Consider the following 13,612-nt stretch of genomic DNA (forward strand, 5'->3'; position numbering starts at 1 on the left):
AGCTAAGCCAAGCTCAACCTCACTCGGAGGGACCTGTGTTGGCCGGGGACGGATCCCACTCCACGGACCAACCCTCGGGAAGAGCATAGGGCCAGGGCACAGGCAGAGCAGAGTTCTCAGGGGGATTACCTGAAACAAAGGTCACATTGCAAGACTGAGTATTCTAATACTCAGCAAGGCTTACCCATTTCATGGTATACTTAGCCATGTAGCTAGACTATGAAGGCTTGTAATGGTTCTGGGTATAGTTTCAGCTGAAAAGCAGCGAAGAGTATATCCTTAATTTCAACTTTTAACTTTCAGGTTCTAGTTGGTTATCCATTCTAAGTAAGCAACTATAGCTACTCAAGCATGGTAGAACTTTTCCAACAAACATCATCTTTGATAATCATCAGGTTGCTCCTATTACTCTATGTGGCAAACGGATCAAGCAGTCTCAATCTCCGTGAGAAACGGACGATTCTGAATCGAATTTCAAACCTTGCAAGGGTAAACCTAACTCACACGCTTGGAACATCCAATGATCGTTCCGAAGCAACTGTTTGCCTTTCATTCTGACTCGTGGATCAGTGCCACCACAAGCGACTGTAGGACCATACGCACATCAAATGTGCAGGACGTACGTCTGTAGCGCGACTACATGACCGTACGCTTGTCCGCTATGCGGAACGTACTCCCGCACGTCGGTGCGTGTGCGAAAAACTAAATTACGAGTGGTGTCCACTCCTCGAGCCGATTGGTTACTAGGTTTACCGCTTACCATATTTCGCGGCATGTGGCTAGTGCTTTCAAATGCTTAACCACCGCTACCATAGACTGCGACCTTATCAAATTTTCATCAACACAGATGGGGTTTTTGCCAAGGTCATGATTCATAATCACAACCCCGTCCGTCATCCTTATAGTGGTTGCAGGAATGTAAACATCGCAACTCCTATAAAGCTCACAAGTGATAGGAAATCACTCGACTTCTACCGGTCCTATTAGCTTAGCAGCTAGTCGGACTCAGGTTCTAGTATTTAATACATAGGTTCCTATGAGTATGCAACTAAGGTTTCAATACAATTTCTGAAAACTTAAATGCACAAGTAGATATACATAAATATATAAATTGCAGTATAGTAAAAATAGCGGTTTATGTCCGTGCCTTGCCTTCACTGTTGGGGCTGGGGTCAGAGACCTTAATAAAATCCTCCGAATTGGGGTTCGGGGTTTCAGTTAAATTTCCGATGACGTTCCCAGGGTCTTATGAAATATCCCTTCTGGTTCTGGGATCAGCTGCTAATCTCCATCAGCAAGTGTTGTCGAGTCTATATGATATGCAAACATCACAGTTGAGGAAATGCATACACTTCCAGTACATTTCAGGATAAAATTGCAATCCAACAAGTTAATTAAACTTCTTCTACGGACAATTATTTATCGAGTATTAAATTACATTACCTAATTTTATCAGATAACTTACCTAGTTACTCTCAACAATCAAACTAATGATATTAAACACATGGAAAAGACTCTAATCTATTCATTAAACATCATTAGTTGATTTAATTAACTAAATTACTCATTCAATAAGAGTTGGGGTTATTATTTTAGTTCTTGGTCAAATAATAAAACCCTAAGTTAGGAGTGATTATTAATGCTATAAAAATTAGTATAAATAGATCTAATTGAAATAATCTTATCCCAAAATTTTCAGAATATTTTATTTGGTAGATAACTCATAACAAATGTTGTAACGAAAACATATATAAAACATGAATTATTTTTACAGATCAAACTACTGCAGAAATGAATTTGAAATTTTTACTAGGGACAATTTGATCTGTATCTAATCTACTGCAAATTTATCAAGATTTGATTGTTACAGAAACTAAGCTACAAAAATAAACAAAAACAGAACTATTATATTAAGATCTATTTATATTAGACGTTCTACACTAGCTCTTGTGCTGAAATTTTGTGAACCTGTTCAAATAGGCAAAATTAACACTCTAATTTAATTTCATAAATTTCCATAAACTAGAACTATTATTGATGAATTATCATTAAATCTAAGCCTAAAATTGATAACTCAAGCTACTCTATGCTACTGATATTAAAAATTTTATCACGGATTAAAAATGCTGCAAGAAAGTTAGAGTAAAATTTTCAGCTACAAAAACTAACATATTCACCCTAGAATAAATCCTAAACCATTCATCAATATAAAACAAAGACACTTAAACATCATAGCTAGGAAACAGTTCTGAGTCTACAATTTTTACATAAAGCTATACATGAGACACACATTCTATGTTTCAAATTTCAACAACAACATAGCTATGGATGAAGAGATCTAATTAGCACACCTATTTCCTAATATTTATTCTAATTCAAAATATTCACTCATTCAGCTCAAGGCTATAACAGAAAAGTTGTAGACTTTACTTCAAGGATTCAAACAGAACTAGTTTGACATTTTTCTGAATTTCCTACAAATTCTTATAAATTTCTAAAGATCTCTAATTTGAATTGAAGGGAGGGACTGAAATCTTGCAGCCGGGCCCTCAGAAAGATTTAGATTGTTGCAATCGAGTCGTTGGCCAAATTCCGGCGATGGTGGTCGCCGGCGGCGAGGGGGAACCGGCCCGGAAGGATTAGGGGGCTAGAGCGTACCTTGCTGGGGGTGATGTGAAGGTTGGGGTCGACCAGAGAGGTGGAACGACGATGACCCGAGGTGGCGGCGATGGAGCTCGACTATGGTGGTGGTGTTCCGGCGAGGGGGTTCTTCGGTGGTGGTCCAGAGGTTGGGGAGAAGCTCGAGGGGAGCATGGTGGTTCGATTGAGCACGTTGGCGAGGGTTGGGGTGGTCGGAAAGGCAGATCCCCACGGCAGACCGAGGCGGCGGCGGAGAGGTCGACGGCGACGGTGATGCTCCGGCGATCAACATCGACGAAGGCCCTGCGCATGAGCATCGGTGAGCCATGGGTGATGCACTGCTGCATTCAGTTGAGGCTAAAGGCTACGGAAAAGGGGTGACCGGCGGTGACTGTAACGACGGCGAAGGAGAAGAACATCAGTGAGTGTAGGGAAGGCCAAATTGAAGCTCAAAGAAGTCAATTGAAGGGTGGGCGGGCTTCACAGGGTCGAGGTGAAGCTACGGGAGGGGCTGTCGTGGATCGGGAGGGGCTGGGGTTGTCTGCCCATGGTGGACAGGGGGTTCACCGGAGAAGAACACAGGCGGCGACGGCGGATCCGGGGCTCGGGGTGAAATGAGAATGCAAGAGAGAGCAAAATGGAGGGAGGGGGAGCTACTGAAGGTCTTGGACCAGAAAACAAGGGGGGGAGCATGCATGGGCGCTAGCCACGACGGCGGCAAGGTGGCGGCCGGGCAGTGCTCGGGCAGAGGCGGGGGGGGGGGGGGGGGCGTGGCGCGCGCGGGAGAAGGCCAAAGGAGAGGGGCTACGGCAGTGGCCGGCCTGGGGGCGCCGTGTGGGAGCTGCCAGAGGCAGGAGGTGGCGCCGGCAGAGCTGCAGCGGCGGTGAGCGGTGGCGGCCTATGACGGCAGAGGGGGAGCAGAGGAAGAAGAAAGGGGGGGGCGCTAGGGGCTGATGTGCAAACTTCAAAAATTCTAGGGTCCCCGATGTAAAACAAGAATTGTAGAACTTTTCAAAACCTACAACTTTGATTTAGGGTTCAAATTCAAAAACTCAAAGGATAGAGCTTTATTTTAAAACCTTATACTTAATTTCATGTATTTTTGAACTTAATTGCAAGTTTTATGTAATGCAATGATGACTATTATTCTTACACTTTAACCCCTAGTAAAATTTAAGAGTTACCTTTGTAATTCAAATATTTTGCACAAAAGGACTCATATTTTTGAAAATTTACACATAAGTCCTTATTTCCACACATTCACTCAATTTCACTCAATTCAATGCATACATTACACATTCTTTCCTAATGTGTTACAATTTTGACACCTAGGGTGTCACATGGACATCCCGTGCTGCAGCTGGAAGTAGTAGGTGCCGACAGCGCACTTGCTCCTCCCTGACCCGACCAGGGCGTAGAAGTGCCTAAAGATGGTGTCGCAGGGATGGACCCCCACGAACATCTCAATGAAGTGGATGAAGATGGACATGAGGAGGATGGAGTGGGGGGTGTGGTGCTGGAGCTGAAGACCGAACTCCTCCAGGAGCAGAAGGAAGAAGGAGGAGATCGGAGGGGCTAGCCCGCAGGAGATGTACGCGTTGAAGAGGACAAACTCCCCCGCGACCAGGTCATTGAGGGAGCTTGAACCTGCCTGGATCTTCTCGGCGAGCTCCGGCGTGGTCCATCCCAAGAGGCGGCGCACCTAGTTGAGCTGCTCCTCACGCTGGAAGTGGCGAGGATGGCTAAGAGGAGACATGGTGGAGATTGCTGCGGATGCGAGGGGAAGGATCGCAAGGATGCAGGAAGGGAAGAAGGCGTCGGGCGCAAAAAGCAAATCGCAAAAGTGCGAGTGAAGACAAAAGGGCGCTGTGGCGTCTGGAGAAGGAAAGTGCGAAAAGGTAGCTGATCCCTGCAGCACATGCCTTTAAATAAAGCTAATCCCCCTTGGACTCCACGGTGACCGAGGGGAATTCGAAGAGTCGTTCGCACCAAGCGCCTGCCTCTCACCCCCTATGATCGGTGGACCCAAGCCCGCCGATCAAAGGCGTGGTCGCTGGAGGTGGGAGGAAAAGGTGGAATCCGAAGCGCCAGTACAGCGGGACGTGCACGAATAAGATAGGAAGCTGAACCGTCAGGCACGCAGAACGCGGGCAGTGGACGACGCCTCGGAGATCTTGCCGGAGGGGAAAGTCCTTCTTGCCCCTTCGCAACGGGTGCAAGCAGTCCACCCAGCGCAACACAAGATTATGGCCCCACCTGCGGGTTCGTACTTCACCCGAGGTGGGCCCGGGGGCCTCTGTCGGTACATATAGACAGGGGTACCTCCTACTAGTGTGTCCAGCCCGAGGGGCGCGAGGTTATCTGTAACCTTGCACTAAGCCTTTGGGCGACAGGGCGTATGGCCTGGGCCTGACAACTGGGGGCACGGTCTCCGGACCTCCCCCCATGCTCTGGTAGGTCCGACACCTCCATGTGCCCACAAGGACAAGGTGCTCAGGAACGGCTATCGCGGGCCCGGACCACCGCGGGGTGGTCTTGGGCCCTTACGTGTGGAAGCCGTTCCCCTAGGGGGCCTGAGCACCTAGGCCTGCCAGGGGGGCCTGGACCTCCCTTCCCACCGGGGAGGAGGTCCGGTGCCGCCACGTGCCCTTGAGGAAGCGGCCGCTAAACCAGCACCGCCACGTGTCCAGTGGCAGCAAGCCTTCTATAGGAAGGCAGCCCAACTACCGCATTAAATGCGGGTGGTTGGGGTGCGCGTGCCCGAGATAGGGCATAGGCTGCCCACTGACACATTGGGTAGGTATGCTGACACCACGGTAAGCCCGCCAGTTACCGAGGCGCCGCGTCGCATCACCGCACCGCGTGTACGGGCGAGGGGCGTGTAGTCACATCACAGCGCCGTGCACGTGAGCGAAGAGTTATTATGACCTGCTACATGAAGGCCACGGTGTGCGCTGCTACAGTGCGCAAAGGCTACGGCACAGCAGGTCAACATAGCCCCTTCGCCTGTCAGTGGGAACTGACCCTACAGTGACAGCACGTCTCCCACTACGCATGTCACTGGCAGCAGACCCTGTGCTAGCGATACGGCACATGACCGTACCCTGGTAGAGGATACGCATGGGGGCCGAAGAGGAAGATTTCCGAATCTGTGGTATTTAAGGCTCCAATGTGTACGTTATTTAATATGTCGCCCGGTCCACTTGTCGGGACCCCACTCAGTGTACGCGCTCCCCTTGAGCCTATAAAAGGGAGAGCATGCACGTTAGAACACAAGCTCTCAACAAGCTCACTCAGGTGCTCTCTCAAGCTTAGACACACACACCACTAGTTTCACGGACTCTCAGAAGAGTTCATGCACACAAGGAAGTTGACACTCATTCATAGTTAGTCACTCCTCACCAAAACAGGCAATACATTTCACGGTGGACGTAGGGTTTTACGCTCCGGCGGCCTAAACCACCCTAAACACTTGTGTGCTTTCTGTGTTCATACGCCTCTAGATCAAGCATTCTCTAACTTCCCCAAACTCATCCTAAACTAGAATTAGGCAGGTGCACTCTGCCACCCGGCTGGAGAAATCCTTCGACACACACAATCATCATCAAAGGCAATACAAACCACACAGGACGTAGGGTATTATGCTCTCGGCGGCCGGAACCTATCTAAACTTTGTGTTCCTTTGCACCTTGAGTTCCTAATCTCAGTGACACCCTACCTACAAACTCACCCCCTGGGGGGTATCCCTCGGTGGGTGTGGCAGTAAAACACCGATAGCTGCTTGACGGGTCGGGCGTTCGGCAGGATGTCCAGCAAGTCTCGACGACCTCCTTCGGGATCCCCAACATGTCAGATGGTCTCCATGTGAAGATGTCCCAATTGTTGCATAGGAAGTTAGCGAGCACGCTTTCCTAGTTGTCGGTCAAGCTGGCCCTGATCCTGACCGTTTTGCCGGTGTTCTCGGGATCGACCTGGACCGGCTTGGTGTCTTGAGTGGGCTTGAAGGTGCCGGTGGTGGAGTTAGCATTTGCCAAGTCAGGGGCCACCTCCGTAGTGGCGAGCTAGATGCTCTTGAGCTCGAGCGATCTAACCGTCGCCACGGCCAGGTTGCAGCTCTCTTTCTTGCAAAGATGGGCCTGCTGGAGGCTCCCTCCCACCATGATGATGCCTTTGGACCCTGGGATCTTCATCTTGAGGTAGGTGCAGTTGGGCACGGCCATGAACTTTGCGTAGCAGGGCCGGCCTAAGATCGTGTGATACAACCCCGGGAAGTCAGCTACCTCGAAGGTGAGGGTGTTTGTGCGAAAGTTCGCACAGCTCCTGAAGGTGACGGGCAGGTCAACCTGCCTGAGCGGTATCACCTGCTCGTAGGGCACCACTTAGTGGATTGGCGCTCCCGTCTATTGGATGCTCGACCGCGCCAGTCCCATGGCATCATAGGTCTTGGCGTAGAGGATGTTTAGGCCGCTTCCTCCATCCATCAGGACCCTGGTTAGACGAGTCTTACCAACGATTGGGTCCAGGATGAGCGGGAAACATTTTAGTTGCGGGATGCTATCGGGGTGGTCGGGCTCGGTCGAAGGTGATCGCCGCCCCCGACCACTTGAGGCATGTCGGGACAGCCTCACATGCGGCAATTTCGAAATTCACCTCCTGAGCTATCAACTTGTGCTAACACCTCACCTCATAGACTTTTGGCCTGCCGAAGATCATCAGACAGCCCTCGGGCCTCAGAAACGCTTCCTCCTCCTTGTTATCCTTGCAGGGCTCGCTCTGCTTGCCATTGGAGGCTGGCGCGAGCTCGCCCTTGAGGTAACGCTTCAGGAGATCGCAATCCTTGAAGAGGTGTTTGACGGGGAAGTCGTGGTTCGAGCATGGCCCCTCCATCTTCTTCTCGATGTTCTCGGAGTTCTTGCTGGTGTCGGCCGACCCGTCTGCTGCTTGGCCATGTGGTTGGCTGCAGCGACGAATTCGGTGTCGCGGTGCTTGCGGTTCTTTTTGTTCCACCCATGCCACGCCTGGTTGACCCCATCCCCCTCCTTGGGGTTGGCCTTGCCGGCTTCCTTGGTGAAGTTGGCTCGAACTGCCTCTTCACCCAAGGCGTGGCTAGGGGCGATGTCAAATAGCTTTCCCATCGAGCGAGCTCAGTTGCGCCTGAGCTCGTGCACGAGAGATTCGTTCATCGTCCCACCTATGAAGGCGCCAATTACGTCGGCATCCTCCACGTTGGGGAGATCGGTGCACTACCTGGAGAAGCGGCGAATGTAGTCACAGAGAGTTTCTCCCACATTCTGCCTGCGGTTCCTCAAGTCCCACGAGATTTCGGGGCATACTTATGTGTCTTGGAAGTTGCTAATGAAGATGCGCCTGAGGTCACCCCAAGAATCGATGCACCCCATCGATAGGCGCTCGATCCAGGTGCGCGTGCTTTCAGTGAGGTAGAGTGGGAGGTACTGGATGATGAAGTGCTCATCATTGTCTCCCCCCATTAGGCACGCCAACTATCGGTGTTTTTACCGCCAGCCTACCTAGGGATACCCTAAGCTAGGAGATTATTTGGTGAGAGACAACCGGATTTGGAGCTTGAAGGTAAAAGCAAGGACACAAGACACAGATTTAGATAGGCTCAGGCTGCCAGAGTAGTGTAATACCTTGCATCCTATTTGAGGTATTGTATATTGCATCCTGTGCTTGGGTGTTGAGGTGCTTGTTGGCTGCTCTGCCGAACTAGGTACCCCACCCTCTTTTATATATCCTAGGGGTGGGTTACTAGTTGGTTACAAGGTAGGAGTCCTAGTAGGATTATAGGGTAGAGTCCTAGTAGGATTACAGAGGAATCCTAGTAGGAGTCCGACTTATTCTTTCTTTGCGGGTACCCGGAGATCTATCTCTGACAAGTCCTCGAGCGCTTCGTAGCCGAGTACTGCAGGCTTCCGAGTACTTTTGAAGTCATCTTTGAGTTCTTCAGAACTCCACCTTGAATATGTCTTCCAAGTACCTTCCTAGCTGCTTCGAGGCTGCATGCTGCAATGAAAATCGCACTCCATATGGAGTAGCCCCCAAGCCTTAGGTTGAATCGAAGAATCAGGCTGAGGGACCAATTAGTCTTAAATCTTCTTTCCTTTGTCTTTGAAATAGATTTGGAAAAAGGATCCAAAAGAACATGGCATGCGCGTTGTAGAATTTTGTAGAATCTGAATTGATAGTTAAAATACCGCTCAAAACAAATCTTATCCAAAGGAACCTTAGGCCGCCGCTCCTAGGGTTAGCTTTTTCACCTTTAGTCTTCACATGAGTCAGCATCCGAGTGGTTTTGCTGCGTCCAGCCCCCGAGCTTACGAGCTAGGCGAGCCATAGAAGCCACGTTGAGTAGTTATTTGTGCCCAGCCCCCAAGCCTGGGAGCTAGCGAAGACATCGTAGATGTGCCGAGCAAACTAGAGAGTTGTTGCCGAAGCTCGATTTGAAAAAAGACAATGCATATATTACGTAGCATAATCCGAAGATACCGAAATTTATTCGGTGTAAAAATAAACTTGCTATGTTGAGCTCTTGTTTAGGCCATGTAAACCTCCCAAGTTGTCTGCCTGTTATGTTTAAGCACCTGGTCCTGTTTTAGCTGTTGCTCATAGCGTGTATGAGATCTTTGTCCCGTGTACGCGTAGAGGCGCTAGGCGTGACAGAAGAGCCGAGGTTTCACGGATTAAGGCATGTGCTACCCGAGTAAATTAGCAACCGTTAAGAGAAGATAACGAATGCTAAAACAAGAAGTCGACATTGCGACAAAGAGAATGCTCATTGGCATAAAGTAGTCGGCAAGAGCGCGTGTCGCAGTGAGCATGTCCGTAGGGTGTAGCCGTTGTGAGCTCGACACAACTCGGTGTACTAAGCGCGTGGGCGCCCTATGAACTCGATTTACCAAGCTTGTGGGATGTTAGTTAGCAATCCCTAGAGGTAGTCCATCATGGTGTAGCCCCTGAGGCTAATTCCCATTGAGAGGCGTACCCAAAATAGTAGCTGCTCCTATGAAGAACAAGTCGGAAAAGGTATAAGTGACTTAGCTTGATTCGTGGACGATTGTCGATGAAGCCATGGTGGTTGTTGATGAAGCCAACTAGTCGGAATCTGTCCCCGACTAGTTGTCGACGGTGTGAGGCTTGTCCTTGACTAGTTTCTAGTCGAGACGAGTAGTCAAAGCAGTCGCCAGTGTGTCAGCGGTGCGGCGCGAGCTGGAGTCGAGCTGAGTAGTCGAAGTTGAAGTAGTCATTCGCTCAAAGCTCCAATCTCAACCTCGACGAATTGATCCACCTCGTGGAGTGGATAATCTTGATCAAGAGTGATGAGGACATCACTCCTTTGGATACAAAAAATACTCTTCACATGGATATGCAAGGACCAATCACTAGAGCTCTTGCACGTCGCTTAAATCAAGAGGTGAGCTTGTTCCTATGTACATTTAGTAATTATGAGAATAGTATGCTACCTAATGATGTTATTGTGCTTAGGAATAATGGAGAGGATCTGGAAGTATTTGGAGGAAGACTTGGAGGAGGAAAAGATCAGATGGGGCGTCCAAGTCAAGACAGGGTGTCCAGGAGCAGCGTAGACTAAAACCGATGCCCAGGTCGCATACGGAGTCCAAATTCAACGTTCTACATATGTATGGAAAGCTAAGAAGATAAGCTGTCCAATACCACTAGTCCCATGTCATTATCATGTTCGTGTAAACATGAATCATCGAAACAATTGGACATCCATGTGACATTTCTGGTACTTGGGGGTAAGACACACTAGAGTTTAGTGTAAAGTTTGAGTTTGTTCTTGTAAATGTGTTTAAAACCTAAATGCAAGTTACAGGGTATTTTTATAATTATGGAAAAATTAGGGTTCTTTTGTAAAATATGTTTGAATGAAAGGTAATTTCAAAATATATGAAGGTTTGTGTTTCAAAAGCAAGTATTTACTTTTAAAACACTGTAAGAAGTGGAATTACCCTAAGGTTTCATTTGAAATGTGAAATTTAAATAGGTTTTATTTGAAATTGCATAGTTTGTCGGATTTTGAAATAGTTTCAAAACCTTAACTCTTTTGAAGCTGATCCTTAAAGCAAAGTTGTAGTTCTTTTTAAGCTCTACACTTTTGAGCATATTTTCATTTGGGATATGGTTTGAAAGAAAATTTTACTTTACAGTGAACCCCTTGCACTTTTGGAAAATTTTGGATAAGTCCTCATCGTCTTCCTCTCTCCCCTCCCTCTCTGTTTCACTGCTGCGCCGCCTGCCGCCCCCGCACCGGCGATCTCCCTAGCCGCCAGCTACCCCCTCGCCGTCCTACCCGCACCACCTGGCCTCCAGCTCGCCCACCCAGCACTCGCCCGACCCCGCTAGCATTTTCCTCGTCCAGCCACGTCGCACTGCCGCCGGCCGCCAGCAGTTGCTCCCCACTCGCCCATGACTCCTCTTGGTCTTGCAGCGCGTCCAGGAGCCCTGCTCGACTTTTTTCTCCTCCTCGCGCGGCCGTATTTCACCTTCTCTTTTTCTTCTCCGCTCGACTACCTTCGTCAGAGCTCCGCAGCAGTCCTGCTCGCCGCCGTTAGCCACCTCCACCGCCCCACGTCTGCAACCCAGTGCTTCCCTGGCACCACCACATCCCACCGAAGCTTCCTAGCCAGCTCTTCTCCATCCTCTCGCGCTTACGCCACTCAGAACGCCGCACCGGCGATCCTCTCCACCGCCGCCGCTCGGACTCACCGTCGTCCCGATGCTTCGTCCCTTCTTAGCCCTCGCCAAGCTCACCACCAGCACCACATCTACGTGTAGAAGCTTCCTAGCTACTTTCCCATCGCCCTCCTGCATTCCGACCGCCGGAACGCAGCCGCCGCTCTTGGAGCTTCGCCGCACCGGCTCGGACCTCCATCGAACCACCGCCTCTGAGCCTTTCTTCTTCGATTCCGGTCATTCTCGAGTCCACCGTGAGCCCCTGACCCTTTTCCACCACTTTCCCCTCATCGCCTGTGAGCCGCCTCACCGGAATTTCGCCGCCTTCGTTCGGTTCCTCTGTTTAAACCGACCAAGGACCCAATTGCAAGTCTTCTTTTCTTTTTATGGTCTTTTCTACAATAATATCAGTACCCCCCCCCCAATTCAAATCTGCCAACTTTGAAAATCTATAGAAATTTGTAGAAAAATCCAAAAATTGTCAAATCAGTTTTGTTGTACTCTAAGAGTCTAGCTCTGCAACTTTTGTTACTAAAGTTTAGTTTGAAACTTAATTTTTTAAGTGTTATTTTAAAATTTAACAAAAGGGAATCTTGTATGTATCTCTTGCATGCTAGCTTTATTTCATGTAATCTTTGGTATGCAACTTGCATGTGGCATGAGTGAACTTGTGTGCAAATTTCACCAACAGTACTAAACTCTAACTAGAACTCATTTAAATTTGTGCAAATTAAGCTTGAAATGAATTAAGATTATTCAAGCATGTTTCTGATGCTTCCATGCTTAGATCTTTTTACCATATATCTTTCTGATGTTGAGTAATTGATAGTAATTTTTGAATAATTTATAGCACTGTTTAACTTAAGGTTTTGATTTAAACTTGAAAATTGAATTCAATTCAAATACCTTAGTTTCTGCTTTCAAAACTTTATGAAAAATTTATGGCAAGCTCATCTGATAGAAGTAAACACACTCAACAAAAATTCAAAGCCAGAGCCCCTATAGATTTCAAACTAAAAATAAAACTTTTTAACTTAAGTTTGAATTTATTCATTTTTGTACCACTAACCTGTTAGGTTTAAAACTAAGGAATTAATAGAAGCTTTGTATCAACTTCGAGTGTGTGTAGTTAAATTCCTAACCTCAATACTCTTATGCTTGAAGTTATAGAAATTATTTATGGTACTAGTAGAGTTAATTGGATTAATGTATAATAAGTAAATTTGAATTCTTGGAATTCAAATCCTTTGCTTTGTGGTGTTTTGAATGTGAATTGTTGGATTGCAACCTTATCGTGAAGGAAAGTTATTGACTTAATAATCACTTAATTCAAATCATTGCATATCATGTAGAATCAACGACGCTTGAAGACGGAACCTACGAATTGGTCCCGGAACCCGAGCAGGGTATATTTGAAGACCAAGTGAAGGTCGCCGAGGATCTTACTGAAGCCCCGAACCAAAGTTCGGAAGTTGTTGACATTCCTGACCCCAGCCTCACCCAAGAAGGCAAGCCCCGGTGCATAACTTAGTTTTTCAAATTATGCACTTATTACGTTATATATCTATATTGTCCATTAAGTTTTAGGAGTTGTAATGAAACCCTAGATGCATGAAACCTAGGAACCTATGTAATGTTTTTCCGAGTCTTTACCGAATAGATGCTCTGCTCATAGGACCGGCAGAAGTCGAGTGATTTCCATTCTGCAATCACTATAAGGATAACGGACGGGGTTATGTACGATATCATGACTTGAAAGAATACCCCGTCTGTATTGGTTTAAGTTTGATAAGGTCGCAGTGTATGGTAGTGGTGGTCAAGTGTTTAAAAGTACTAGCCACATACCGTAAATATGGTACGCGGTAAGCCTATTACCTGATTGGCCCGGCAAGTGGCCTTACCCCACCACTCGAATTTTGGTTTTTGTCGCACACACGCACCGATGTGTGGGAATACGTTCCGCGTAGTGGATAGGAGTACGGCCATACAGTCGCGTTGTAGGTGTACGTCCCGCATAGTAAATGTGCGTATGGTCCTGCAGTCGCTTGTGGTGGCCCTGATCCACGCTCCGGAATAAGATGGGAACGGTTGCCCGGAAAGTTAAGTTTTCGAGCGTGTGAGTTAGGATCCCTTGCAAGGTTATGAAATTGGATTTAGAAATCGTCCATTTCTCATGGTAATTGAGACTGCTTGATACTTCTGCCACATAGAGTAATAATAGTAACAGTTAATGGAATAATTTTGATGGAGGCTTAAT

The sequence above is a fragment of the Panicum hallii genome, chromosome 9 (assembly GCF_002211085.1).
Source record: "Panicum hallii strain FIL2 chromosome 9, PHallii_v3.1, whole genome shotgun sequence".
NCBI lineage: Eukaryota > Viridiplantae > Streptophyta > Magnoliopsida > Poales > Poaceae > Panicum > Panicum hallii.